Source organism: Anser anser (assembly GCF_964211835.1).
Source record: "Anser anser genome assembly, chromosome: 9".
NCBI lineage: Eukaryota > Metazoa > Chordata > Aves > Anseriformes > Anatidae > Anser > Anser anser.
Window position 1 is genome coordinate 28,086,225 of NC_139729.1, and position 13,766 is coordinate 28,099,990.

Genomic DNA, 13,766 nt, shown 5'->3' on the forward strand with positions numbered 1-13,766 from the left:
TTCAGAGTCAGATAGTTTAGTCACACTATTTTAAAACCAGCTTTTCCCCTGTAAAATTTGACTTTTTTTCTTTTTTCTTTTCCTTCCATAGTTCAATGTTCAAAGCCTAGTTCAATGAGGCTCAGCCTCTAAATTGCTTTTGCACATTAAATTCATAGCAGCTGGATTTGCAGAAGCTTTGATCCTGGTATCTCTTGGGCATCTTTACATGCCCTTATCCTGACTTTTTCCTCCCTCAAAACTCTCATTAAAAACACAGGATTGAGTTCTGTGGGCTTGTTTGGTTGTCCCCCTCTTTATCTAGTTTTGCTCTCCGAAAAGTCAGCAGGCCTGCTGGTTTCAGCTGTGGAAGACTAGTTCACATGAAAGAAAGTTGGTGACTTCATTTTACACAAAAGTGGAAAAGTGAAATTAAAACATTCAAACGTGTAAATGACATGATTAGCTAACTTGTACTTTTCCTTAGTGCTTAGGCAGAAAAGCTTGCTGTCTGTTTCACAACACTAAAAAAAAAAAAAAGACTTTAAGCCCTAAATTAATAGTAGTTTTGTGCAAAATACATATATAAAGAATTCTAAGCAAATCTCATACAAAGTCACTATGGATTAGTCACATGATGTATTTGTAAGTAGGCTATATTTCATACATAGGTATATTGTTTCATAAAATTCGGTTTTCGTATTTTATCGTTTTCATGCTTTAAAGTGTGATTGCTGACTGAGGAGATTACAGCAAAACGATTTGTTTCGCTATCTAGAGAATCTGGGTACCTGAAGAACGCCATGCATAGGTGCAGTGCCTCCTGTTTGCACGTCGTGGCATAGCCCTCCCGAACAAACAACCTGAACAACACACCGGTCCCAAAGGTTAATAGGGACGGTGACCTCTGCCAGGCAGCACAGCACCAAGTGTAATTCCATTAATGTACTGCCGAGATAACAAGAAGATAATCGGACACTAAATTAAAGAAGTGTGGAGCGACGCCTTTACGCTTATCTTTGCTCAGTGAAAACAGAACACAAAAATAAAACAATCCCAGCTGAGTTACTCATCTTTGATGCTTTTAAAACGATAAACAGGTTAGAAATGTCTTCCAGAAAAAGAGATCACACCAGACATTTTTGGCACCCCTTTTGCAAGCTGCAAAATGGGATGAATGTCACTACCCAGCCAACAAATTCATCACCACCCGTGCTGCTTCGATTCGCCACGTATTTCCAAGGGAGGAGGGCCACAAAGAGGCAAGGGAACGTAACGGAGGGGCAGAGAAGTAGTCTCAGGAGACGCGAATCTTACACTGCGCTCTGCCATTTCTTTCCTAGAAATCTAACTCTTTCTTGCTTCATTTCTTCCTCGGCACTCTGGGACTGATTCCGCTCTCCCTTTCTCTGTTATATGTCCTGAAACCCACTGGGAAAAGCGGCGTGAAGATGCAGCCAAGCGCATTGTGCCGGTAACCAGGGCTTCGAACCAGGCCGGGCGCCCAGGCCCGAGCAGGCCTTGCCCCCGGGCAGCACCTCCGGAGGTGGCTTTCTGCCTCCGGGGGCTTTCTTTGTGGTGAGCTTTTTCAGAAGGAAAATATGTTTCCTTTTCAAGCGAGACACATTTCTCACGAAGGAAACCACAATGTCAAACTTTTCCTGAAAAGACAGGAACACAGCAAGGCACGCTCGGCCATCGTGGTACCAGGACGCCCCTGGAACCAGGCGCGGCGCGGGCAGCGGAAAGGGGCACTGCGCCCCAAAGGAAACGGGGCTGCTGCACCGGGGGCAAGCTGGAGAAACATCTGTAAAGGCTGATAATAGATTCGCTTCCTGAAATTCTTCCAGAACTGCTGTGAAAAGCAGGAAGTATGGGCAAGGGAGAGGAAGAAAATTACAGATGAGAAAAGAAAGCTCTGTTCCCCCCAAACTGGCTGGGATTGTGAATGCTGCTGTATGTGATGCTGCAGGTGTCGTTAATGAAGTTTCTGTGTCCCAGGAATAAGTACAAAGGGCCAGCAGGGTTATTTCTGCCACGTGCCAGTCCTTTGCCTCGAGTTTGGGCCCACGCTCCAAGCAAACGGGGATGAAATGTGGCTCCTTCCCATGGGGTGTGCACACCCCTGCAAGCCTGCTTTCCGCCAGCAACCAGTAAGGCTGATCCGGACCCAGGACCTACAAAACTCTTACCTAGGCTCGGCTTTGGGCTACTGTAACCAAAACTGGCACTGTAGGAACAGCATTTAATTACAAGGAATACCAACTTTCCAAAGCAACACTGGATTTCAGGGATTGGGACCACCTGAACAAGACAGTACATTCCTGAATATAAGAGAGGAAAGAGAGAAACAAGGGAAGCTACTCCCTCCTCGGGTGCTGGGCAGGCAGCGGGCTGGGCACAGCCCTGCAAGGAGCCCCAGCCTGGAAGGTGCCTGGCCCTGGCACGCCTCTGTCCTCGGTGCCTGGGGGTGACCGCAGGCCATCCAGGGATGAAGGACAACAAGGGTCAGACACTTAGGACATCAGGAGTAACGCTTTCTTCATCTGTTGTCAGCTCGGACAGCAGCTTCCTTGGCTCCTTGGCTTGGTTGCTCTGTCCCAGAGAGGAAGGTAAAGCATGGCTTATGTCATCTTGCCTGCTCCAGGCAGAGTGCATTGCAAGCACCAACTGCACTGATGTGAAGCAGCCAGGTTTAACGGGGAGGTTACAAAGGTGCACCAGGGCTTCCTTGGAACAAGCACCCTTGGTTTACCCTTCCTCCCCTTCTTGATAGGGGGAACAAGTAGAGCTTTCTATGGAGTAAAGCTCTGCCCAGAAAACCTAATCTTACTATTTCCTGAAGATGGCTGATAGCTTAGTCATATTTAATGATCTCGAGCCACGTTGACTACTACATTTTATCAGAAAAATGCTCAGATGAATACTAAGATGAACAATAGTGTTATATTTTTCTATATTTCTACATGAAAAAAATATTTACTTGACTGAGGTAGAGGGAGACTTTATTATTATTGTTGTTATTTGTTTCCAATTTAAACATTGTGCCCTCCATAATCTCTCTGGAGCCCCAAGCAATAGCATTTTGAAAGACCAACCCGTAAAACCAAAGCTGGCAAAGCCAGCTGCAAAGATACTTCCTCCTTCCCTCGAAGAAAGCTGAGATTCTCTCCCAGCTCCACGATGTCCCATGAGAAGGGAGCACAATGGGAAGCAGCACGAGGGGGGAGCATCATGCGGCAGCACCCTGAGACGCGGGACCAAGCGCCCAGCTCTGCCATGGCCGCTGCTCCGCCACGCGCCTGCTGCCGGGACCTGCACACCTCGGTACGCTCAGTTAAGATCCTCTACTGCAGGCCAAAACCCTCACACTGATTTGTGTTCAGAAATTAAATAGTAACCAGTGTTGTCTTTTAAGCAGAGACAGGCTAATAGCAAGGAAAACAATTAGTAACTATCATGCAAATTCTGAATTGCCTTTTTCTTTTCAGCCACTTCTTTTTTTGGCATCCATGAAAATTGCTTTTGTTCACAGTAATATTTGGAAAAGAGGTTTTATTTATGCAAATAGATGCATTTCTAAAAAAACAAATTTGCATGTAAATGAGTGTATTTGTGCATCAATTAGTGAATTTGAGTTCTTCTTTGCTGCAAACACACATCCATTTAGATGGTTGTAAATGACTAGTGAGAGGGAAAGAGGAAACATAAATGAGTCAATTTTCCTGAGCACTTGACAGATAACGCAAAATGCCTATTGTATGGGAGACAGGGAAACTATACAAATGCATAAAGACAGCAGCACAAAGCAGCTTAGTCAACAGAACTGTAATTCTTGGTCAACCTTTTAAGTCTCCTGAGACACAAAAGAAAAAATGGTACTCCAAAAAAAAAACAAAAAACACCACAAAGTTTATTCTGTCTACATTCTGCAGGCACGCTAATAACACTTCATTGGAAAGGGCATCAAAGATATAACTAGATCTTTAAAAACTGACAACAGATGGAGAAAGGATAGCTGGTAAAACCAATCCCTTGATAGGACCCCTGTCTTAACAGTTAGAAGATAGACCAGTAAATCCAGGTGTAACAACAAGCTTAAAAAATCACTGAACAGATTGCCTTGACTTAATAAAGCAAGCTTGAGTAAGTAAGCATGAGAACACTGTCACTAAAAAAGAGTGTTTTCCTTTGGACAGAAGGGGAGATGGTGGCAAATCTTTTTGCTCACTCTCCAGGAAGTTCTCTTCAGAAAATGAAAACCTTTGCACGCACTACAATAAAGAGAACCCCAAGTTTTGCTGATACATTCATACATTCAGTACATATGGTATCAATTACCTTGCCTATTGTCTTTTGCTAATTTAAGCATATGTTCCCAAAAGCCTTCAATGAAATGGAAAGTTCACAAGACCATCTGTTATTTATTAATTTTTATTTCATCTGTTCTTTCTGGCTACCTCTGCCTAGAACAAGACATCTCTTGCAGACTGGAGTTGGAGAGAAAAGGGAGGGAAGAAACCGCTCGTAGATTCAGCTGTCAAGACTGCGGTCAAGCCAGGCCTAAACAAAAAAATTTCCTATCGTGCTCAACAAAACCTGTCCTTAATAATCCTCAGTGAGGATTATGGCTGTTGTGTAAAACAGAAGCAGTTTTTCTTCAGGGCAATTTTCACTAGAAAAGGGTAGCTAAATCACACTTTTGACAAAACCTATGAAAAATGTTAATGTACAATTTTAGTACATCCTGATTTTCCACCTCTTTCATGCAGATATTACCTTCTGCATGTTGATAATCCTGTAAATCTCTAATGTTTGACTGACAGTAAAGTTCTCCCACCAAGCAGAAATGTGAACATAAAACAGAGCAAGACAGCTGGTTTTAGACTACAACTTATTTTTGTCCTGTTTCATTTCAAGACCAGTAATAGGTGTGAGCTGATGTGATGAAGACCACAGATATGACTCAGAAGTTTGACCTTTATAACTTCAGACACACAGTGCCACTTCGCCATGAGATTAAATGGAACAGTAGAATTCAAAGGAAGTCTCCAAAACCACAGAAGCAAAAGCAAGACCGACTCCTGAGAAAGCCCATCAAATGGGGAATGGGCAAACTGAGAGCACACGGCCACGGTGGAGAAGGGCTAGAAAGCAGACGGCCACGAGTATCACGAGGTCACTGCTAATAATCACATCAAACCAGAACCATTCCATTCATACATCCTTTTCTACAGTTTATTTCCCTGAACTAGGATTGTGTACACATACACTAGATGAGTAAAATACTCATGCAATCACTGGTAATAGTAACAGAGTTGCACAAGTATGCAACTGCATGGCTTGTAACAGATAGAAATCCTAACTCTTGGTGTGCAAAGTTACTCCGCAAACACCGAATAACCTATCAAATCCACAAATCTAACTTCTTTTTTGGCCTCATTTACATTAGTTCTGTAAACAGATGAATCTTAAACAAACCTGACAACCTATCTTTTAAAAGCCAAACATGGGAAGATCTCTAGCCCATTATGTTAGCCCATCGCTTCATGCAGTGTTATCCAAATCCAGATTCCTTCTTCCATCTGACTGATTTTAGCAGAGACGCTCATCTTCCTCTGTGAACTGACTGTTCATGCAAACTCAGTCACTGCAAACCAGCTGTAATCCTCTTCACTGATTGCATCATTTCTGCCCTTACTCTTACCAGGATTTTAGGGTGACGAGCTTCAGAAAGAAGGGTAGGAACGTACATCAGTTTCCTACCTATGGAGGGTCATTAGATTAGCAATTAAACACGTGGAAGCATTTATTTACTGAAATAAAATGTTCTTAATTTTAGTCTATTGCTTTTATATACTGCAAAGTAGCTAGTCTAGCAAATATTCAGGTACTACCCTATTATTTCATCCACTGTCCAAGATTTCCCCCCCACACACATACACACACAAAAATAAAAGGCAAAAAAAAAACCCACGACATTTCTTTAAACAGCAATATAAAACGCACAGTGGATATTTCAAAAAAATTAAGAAACTCTTCAGGCAATAATATTCTCATCTGATCTTAATAGTGATGTTTATGCAGCATATATAATTAAAAGCGTTTTCAGTATCAGCTTAATTAATCTCAGAAGTTCAGTATTCAAAGAGCAAAGGAAATAAGCTTTTGCTACTCATTATATATCATGCAATTATATAATGAAGACATCCAATCATAATTACGTGTCATAATAATAATCCTGTGTCAGAAAAGTTCCATATATCTAGAAGAAATAAAAAAGCATGCCTTAAACAGTTTGCCTCCAGGCCTAAGGGAACGATTGTAGGGACTCTAACCAGTACTGAAACCTAAGGAGAATGATGAGGGGGGAGGGAGGAAGAGGATCTTGCCTCAGGGAGAGCATTAAAACCACATTCCCACTGACACAATTCCCAGGTGGTCCCAGAGCAGCACAGAGAGGGGACAGTGACAGACTGAGCTGTGGGGCTGCTCGCAGCTGCTGAATTTCTGTCTTTCTCAGCGGGTAGCGGAACAAATAGCACTGCACTTGGGTTCCCCGACAGACAGGTTTGGGGGCCGAAAAAGGCTTAACTCTTCTTTCCTACTCTCAAGAGAGAGACCAATTAAACAGAAATAGTACCTAAATGTCTCCTCTCAGCAGATTTAAGCAGCACACCCGCACTGTTACCTACCTTTAAGCCTTGGCGTGTCCATGGGAGGGGGACCCGAGTCACCCCCCGGTGCCGGCTGGGGACCGGCGCCCACCCCAGGGGCAGCACAGCGCAGGTCGCACCTGGGGAGCGGGCGCAGCTTCCCGAGGGACACGGTCTCGTTGCAGGACCTCCGGAGCGAGTCACCTCCAGACCTTTTCTCAAGATCCTAACCAACAGCAGCTCCTGGGATGCCTGATCCGTTGCACACAGAAGGATTTTTCTTACAGAGGACTGACACAGCTGGTGAGAAAGCGGCCGCTGCCCCAAACCTCGCACTGCCCTGTGCCGCTTGGGTCACTCCTCCCGAGTCAAAGAAACTGCCTACCAGAGGGGAGCATGGCAACCGGACCTGTCATTTTATTCAAGGAACTACTTTTGTTAGCACTTTTAAATCACACAATGTGATTCTGTGGTTAACAGGGAACTACGTCCCTTTGGAAGGAGCACAAAAGCAATGCATCCTTGCTGAAAACCAGAGGCCTTTCCCCAGCTGCGAGTGCCCTGTGAGCGGAGTTTCAGCCCTTTCACCCTCCTGGCCTGCTCTAGGATCAGTTTATCACACACAAAAAAATCAAATCCATATAATTCCTATATATAAGTTAATAACAACACTGACACCTCAAATGCAGGGCAAACGTATTCAGTTAGAGAACAATTATTTCTCATACTCTAATAAAAGCAAGCGCTGAGGTAATACAGAAGGCAGGCAAATTTTTACTTATCAAAAAATAACATAATCCTAAAATTATTTATGTAAATAGATTCAGTTGTGCTCAATTAATGCAGCCAAACAGGATTCATCCAAAACAATACATTTAATTTGTCGACTCAAATAATGATAAATTAGATCTGCTGTAATTCAAAGGAACTGTTTCAACTTAGACGTGATTACACACGTGCAACTCTCAGTAAAGCCCATTAATCTGCATAAACTAATAACAAAAACACAAAAGTCACATCAAAAATGTCAGTGTCACGAATTACAAAAGCCCCTCCTGACCGTAAATAAGCTAATACTTCTTTAAATAAATTACAATATTTCACCTTCGAGGCCAATATTGATTCATCTGACACTAACAATGCTCACAAAAAGGTTCCAATCTACTTCCCTCCCCGCTTAATGCTCGAACTAATCAAAAACCAAAGAAAGGAAACTCTGGGAGGACGAGCCCAACACAGCACGGCACCTTTTAGCAGCCCGTGTGGCCGAGAAGGGTGCTGCCTTGCCCTTCCTGGTGCCGGTGCCCGCGGCACTGCTGCAAAGAGCATCTGCTGCCCCAAGCACCCCGTGTGCCTTCTTTGCAGGGCAAGATCCGCAGAGCAAGAATCTGGCTTATTTCAACATTACAGCAGTTTTAATACACCTCCATGGAAGTCATCTACATGTGAAGTTTAGGTTACCATTTCTGATGCCTTCAAGCATGTAATATCGAGCCTTATGCAATATTTAGACGGCCCATCAACCAAGTGTTGTGTGAACAACAAGCACTCTCACCTCTTCTACTGGAAAGGAAGGAAAAACTTCACATTTCAATGTACAGGTTTTTGTTTGTTTGTTTTGTTTTACAGCAACAATTCATACTCATGACATAATTCAGAATGGCTGAAATTCATGAATTAATCATCAAATGAATAAGCGGAATTTAAAGCAGTAAAAATAACACATCAAAATATAACATTAAGTAATTTTGACAACCATCCTGCTTAATTATTTATTCTAACAGCTATAGCATACTGACCTACTACAGCATATTTAGTGAACAAAAGGCCATAAAAGACTAAAACATGCTACAGTTTTTATATATTAATTGCATGTTGGAAAATGAGAAAAGGCTGCTAACCATTTTATTGGGCCAGATATCATAAAGCGTAGTAAACAGAGAACTAAGATACCCGGGTGTTTTGTTGTTAATTATGCACAAAAGAAAATCTTGAATGCAGGTTACTGCTAAAACACAGAGTCCTGTAATTATGCACACAATTATCCAACCATTTAACTGTTTGCCTGCTGCTAACCAGCCAGCTAGCAGGCAGCAGCACGCACCTGCAGGGAATCCGTAGGCAGCCTTTCCTGCCATTCTGCTCTGACTTATCCCTCAAGTAGTGCTGAAGAGCACCCTGTCCAGTTACCAGGATAGATCACTAAAATTTTCTAAGTTTATATGTTGGAGCCAATGCTCCAGGGCACCTCAGAAGTTCTGAGGCAAAGCCTTTCAAGCCTACCGCCTGGCTTCAACAGCAGGGCTTGCATCCAGGAGGCTGCGCGAGCTCACTCCTCAGGAGAGAGACAGCTTGGTGTGGCTATGGGAAGTCAAAACCATCATCATAAAAGCAAGCAAAATGTACTAAGTAACAGGATGGCCAGCAAGACAGGAAATAAACAAACACCCAATCCCCCTTTACTCATTCTTATACAGCTCACCTTTGTAATTAGAGTATTATTCACGCAGAAAAAAAGCAGAACGTGCCATTTCATAAAAAGTTGTATTAACTGCTGGCAGTAAAACAAGCAGAATTCATCCTTCCTTGAAAACACAGTGTGATAGTGACTTTTGCTAAAAAGAAGCCATTAAGAAAGTCATAATCATCAGATTTTATGAATTCACGCAGAGAGAAAATCCCTTTGGTTTGTCTCCATTGCAACACCCTTTGCACAGCTTTATGCAGCGCCTTGCCATTCAAAACCCTGGTACGGCAAGGGACTGAAATGGGAGGCAAAGAAAAAAAGGTCATCAACGTTTAGCTGCCTGTAGCTAAACAGCCTCTTAGAAGTATCCTTAAATTTCAGGCAGTACTAACTGTTGCCATGATCACAGCATGTAGAAGGTACATTAGATAAATAAAATTAATTAACCTCGGCCTTGGGATTCCTAACTATGCATAGCATCTGGCAAAACAGTTACTCATAAGCTCTCTCTAAACCATTTTAAATCTTTCAGGGCACTTAGCTAGGCTAAAGCTGAAGGTTGCTTTCTCCCAAGATTGCTACGCCACCTCAATATAAAAAAAAAATTCTGAAAAAAAAAAAAATATTTTTTACTGCAAAGAAAGCACAGAAACTATCAGTGTCCACAGGCAGTCTCTAGGGTGATAAATGTGCTATTTCAGTATTGTACTGCATGTACTGTACGAATGACAAGCTCAGTACTCCCACACACATTTCTGTCTAATACACTGATGCCTAAAAGATTTTTCTAGTCACCAGGAACTCTTTCCTTTCTTGCTACGAAATTCTGGGAGTCATCTCACCATTAGTGGCTGAACATAGGCTTTGCTCCTGCTGTACACATTCCTGTACTTACCCAGAAAAACAAATGCCTGTCTACACAGCCTGTCTGGAAGCAGTAAAATCCCACCCGCATTGCAGGGAATTTCCACCCCCCCTGTGCAATGCTGACAGAATGCTCTCCGATGCCCACAGGTGAGACCTGCTGCCTTTCCTTCTGCAGGATTTACTGTCGGGAGCTCCCACACCTCTAAGCCATCCTGTCCTGGCAGGAACCAGGGACGACCGAGGGAAAGGAGGAAGCCAGAGCCTTTCAGTGAGCTGCGGCCATCCCCTCAGGAGCTGGGAGCACGCTGCGGGCACGGCTGGGCGCAGGAAGCTCCGTGACTGCCCCATGCGCCACGGCACCGAGCCCAGTCCTCGCTCCCAGCCTCACCTCCTCCCACACCCTCAGCTTTGTTATCCCTACAGCACCGGCGTAACCCCAGGGCTGGTTGTGCCTAGTGCCACAACGCAGCAGTGATGATTCCATGTGGGTTTGCAGCAGTTAATGCGGGACTTCCCAAAGCACTGCTTCTTCCTCAGTGGGGTCGCAGTCATCCAGCTGCAGTGAGCCCCTAGCTGCTTGGCAGTCCTCCTCTCCTGCCCAAGTCAGCAGAGACCTTATGACAGCTCAGGTGGGAAGTACCGACCTTACAGACTGCATTTCACCTGGCTCTGGTTCCACCTGGTTGTACTTAAGTCCTTAACTGTTCTTTGTATTAAGCACGGAAGGAGATAAAAGCATTTAAAAGGACAGCAAGCACAGCACATGTATGTGCCATTAGAATTGCAATCAGCTGCTAGGCACATTGCTGCTTGACTTTAGCATACATTATAATATATATCCTTCCTTTACATGTACACTATTTCTTGAGTCAAAACAGAAATAGATTACTCTTCCAAGACTTCCTCGCTATCACTAAATCCACTTGCACATCTTGGAGTGGGAGTAGCACGGGGGAGGAACACGACGCGGTGCCATCTGAGGAGAGAGCTACTCCGATGTGCAGTAAGGGAGAAGATGGGAAAGAGGCCAAACAACAAAAAATTCATGTAAATGCCAAAACCAGCCTTCATCAAACACCTTTTTTGCCCAGAAGTTTGCTATACTTGCTGAAATTGTAGGCTATCCAAGTCTGCATCGATGCAAGGAAGTCCTGAGCAGGGACGCAAGCCCCCAGCTTCTCTCCCACGAAGGCGTGACCATGAGCAGGCTGTTGGTGCAGCCTGCTGGTGGAGGGGCACGGGGGCTACCAGCCATTACAGGCCTGGAGGGCAAGGAAGCCGAAACACAGGCTCTACTAGAAAAATCACACAAATATTTTAACAAGCTAGTTCCATGAATTTCCAGGACGACAGACTCACTTTACAATTTTAGCACCAAAATCCATAAAATGACTGTTGTTCCTATGAAGACATTTGCAAAAACCATTTGTCCAAAGCTTCCTAGTCATCAACAGAATGCTGGGCTTGGGTTTCGGAGCCATCTTTTGGGGATTCCCCATGCTCCTCCTGTTCCCATCCGAATAATTTAGCTCACCGGTTTCAGAGATCCTGAATGCCTCAGAATGAAACCCTGCTTGTGACTGACTGAAACTAATGCTTTTAGGGTAAATAACACAGCACGGCTTATCTGACTTCTACTGAGCATCTCCTCTACTTCCACTACCTTGAGGAGCAGTACAGACACCAAACAATCACCTCCCCAGCTCGGGAGCAGCACGCTTTACCAAGAAAACGCCGTCCCCTTCTCTGGTATCTGCAGCCTCACTGAGCAAGAATTAGATGACAGATACTGACGTTATGTTTATACCGTATATGGGGCATATGTTAGCACAGAAAGGGCAATACGTTTCTGCACATTTTCTTGTGATCCGAAGAGTCAAAGAGAGGCAGGACTGCCCAAAACTCCAAACGTTTCTCGGGAGAAGCAGCTTCAGGGAAACTGCTATGTTCGCTTTTCATTCCCTGGCTAAAATCTGTCCTTTACTAGAAGTCCTATTGGAAGTCTCAGGAGAATAAAGGACAATACTGAGAAGAGATCCCACATTTATGTAAAAGTTAGAGGTGCTGCCAGCACAAGTATGTCAATACTCATGATCTAAGAATTAAAAATAGCAACATAAAATGGGAATGCTTTCTCTCCCCTTGTCTTTCTGCTTATTTTCTCTTTTCTAAATGCACTTTACACATTGTTAGTTAGGTATACTGTGTGTGGGATGCATTATTGAGGTTGCCATGGTTTTTCATTTTTAATAAGCTTTGAGACTTTATAATCTAACCAAGTACATTCATAATTACTACATCTCTTATTTCTCCCTACCCTCTCCCTCCAAAGCCCTTCAGAAAATACTAGTGGTAAAACTACTGATTTGAAAGACAACAAAACATCAAAGTAAAAGCCCACCCTCAAAGAGTTGGCACACAACAGCTTAGGAATGTAAAAGGAGAAAATTACCAGCACCAAACTCCGGGATATATCCATGTCCTTGCGCCTGTTGTTAACATCTAAAGCCAGGATGACATGTTGCACTGTGCAGTGCAAAATTCCCCGGCGCGCACAGAAAGGCGAGGAGCGTTTGCCACCAGAGCTGACAGTGAACCACTGAGCGCTGCCTACCCCAGCTCTGGTGCTTCTCGCCGCGGCTGCTGTTGCCATACGGGAGGCCAAGAGCTCAGGCAGCCTGCGGCAGCTCTCCCTGATGGGTGCGATGCCCCTGCGCACAGCCTCGACTGGGCAAAGCCGTGGAGCAACTGGCTGATGTTAACAGCAAGAACCTGAGTGGGACAACTCCTGCTGTTGATGCCTATTCCATCTGCTGAAAGCTCACGTCGAGCTCTAACACTTTCAATAACATTGCCCGTGTGTGTTTTCTTACATTCAGAGGGAATCCAAAGAAAAGAAAATCCAGCTCATGGCGTCTTACTGACGTGTGCGTGGTGAAGAGGGTTATGTTTTTCAGGTCCACAGCACAAATCTCGGTTAGCGTAGGTAACGGGGACGTCATAGCTTTTATCGATCATCAGTGTCTGCGCTGACTGGTACAAGAGACCCTGAGAAACCCACTTTGCCAGTACAAGTTAATGACATTGTCTTGACAACAGAATATTGTTGGGCCAATCACATTCACACAGATTTTTTTTTTTCCTGAAGGCACAGAAATTTTGGCTTCTACTGCAGAACAGGCACTTTGGAGAAGAGTATGCATTACTGGTGTGCAGACCCTTTTGTCCCTATGCTAAACTCAACCCATTTGGTTTTGCTCTTACCTAGCACAGGCCCAGAGCAACCACATACCAGGAAACCCCATCTTGATTTCTGCCTGCTGTTTGGCTTGGGGAGAACATGCAGGCAGCCTCAACGCCAGCACGCGCCAGCCCACATACCTCCCGTAACATCCACGGGAGCAGCAGCGCCTCAGAAACTCAGACTTGTTCTTTTGGCCGGTGTGCATGCAGCAGCAGGCCGGCGATGGCCGCGCTCTTCTGGAACTCATCCTGCTCCACGCAGGGCTGCATCAGCAACCACCACACGGCGCTGTGCAGCACAGGCAAACTGAGGCTTCGTGGGATCCTGTATCTTAATCAAATCTGGGTGGTTTTCTACAAAGACACAGCACAGCACACCCTTGACTACAGGAATTTCTCAAACTAATGGAAAGTTCCTGCTCCAAAGCATGAAAATGCCTCAATAGAACTATTGTAATGTTTCTTTTAATGTGGGCAACAGAATGAATTTCTTTTCCAGTCTGCAGCTTAGTGATGGCTGAGTATAATGCTAGTATTAGACATCAAACTGCCTA